Raw genomic sequence first — 1,438 nt, forward strand, 5'->3', positions numbered from 1 at the left:
CTGCTATTTGTGTAGTCAGTTATTTGACATACAAGTCAAACATGGGAAGGTTATAAAATTTTAATGAGCTGTTTTACTCTGATGCCCTTTTGTTTGTTACCATTTGGGCATTTGTATAGGATATTTCTGCATCTTTATAAATGGTATGTCAGTGTTATTATGTGGCATGGTTACCAATTTTTCACAGACAAATATTTTTAAATGGTACATAAGAATATTGTCACTTATTAAAAATGTGTTGATAAAATAATTGTTATTTCACAAACATACCAAGAATTGAAAGTGTCTTCTTGAACTTTTTTGTGAAAATGAATGTCTTTGTTTGCACATGATTTGGAATGTTGTTTTCGGTTAAGCATTTTGTCCAGGGGATTCTAGTTAGGGAGTTACTTCTGTATTTATGTTGTTGTTTTTGCATGAAATTCTTATAATGTTTTGTTCCATTTTGTTTTAGAAGCTGATGCTTCTTAGGTGCTATTTTGTGTTCTTTTGATGTCATTTAAGCATGTAGTCACATATACACATATGCTTTGAATGTGTATTTAATACTTTTTTAAAACACATTTTTTATGTTTTAAGATAGGCTTTGATAACTGGTGGTAAAAATATGTGAACTCTTTAAGAAACCAAATAATCCTATTTATTTCATATAATATATCATCAATTTTATTACATGTATTCAGGCCTGCTACACTAATAATTTTGAACTGTGTGTAAACTTTAGCCATTGTCAAATCCCACCCCATTAATAATAAATTATTAGCACCCAATTATAACAAGTATGGTAACAGGTTCATTCCCCTGAGTCTTTGCTTATATTATCACCCACCATGAATAATATTAAACATAATTAAAATTCTCTTATCTGCTTTTTGATAAAACCCAATTATTCCAGTGTCTATTTCAGGACTGCTTCTTGTTCTATTTTGAAGTGTTAGCATTCTGTGGGGAATGATGTACAAATTGACTTGAGTGGAGACATTCAGTGTCCTTAATATTACATTTATCTCCTTTACTTGGAAAATAAGTCTGAACTAATGATAGTGAACATTTCTGCCTAAATATGTTTTGTGCATTATGCTGATATAAGTTGATACACGTACACTAGTATTATGTAATATTTTTATGCCCCCCTTTTAAGACGAGGGTGTATATTGTTTTTGGCCTGTCTGTCATTGTATGTGTGTCCCAAAACTTTACCCTTGGTCATAACTTTTGCAATATTGAAGATAGCAACTTGATATTTGGCATGCATGTGTATCTCATGGAGCTGCACATTTTGAGTGGTGAAAGGTCAATGTCATCCTTCAAGGTCAAATATATGGGGGGGGCATAGTGTTTCATAAACACATCACTTGTTTCTTTACTGCTAACTTAAGTTCCATCTTAGTAACTAATAATTATGTCATGTTAACATTGTTTCTGTTTCTATTTTCAG

At 31.3% G+C, this 1,438-nt stretch overlaps 1 protein-coding gene across 2 annotated transcripts in view; it reads left to right on the top strand.

The window, feature by feature from the left end:
• The window catches only part of LOC127868777 (mitochondrial Rho GTPase 1-like), a 32,957-nt gene that overhangs the window by 28,805 nt on the left and 2,714 nt on the right, over positions 1–1,438 (top strand). The gene's annotated exons all lie outside the window — the stretch shown is intronic.

The sequence above is a fragment of the Dreissena polymorpha genome, chromosome 2 (assembly GCF_020536995.1).
Source record: "Dreissena polymorpha isolate Duluth1 chromosome 2, UMN_Dpol_1.0, whole genome shotgun sequence".
Classification (NCBI taxonomy): Eukaryota; Metazoa; Mollusca; class Bivalvia; order Myida; family Dreissenidae; genus Dreissena; species Dreissena polymorpha.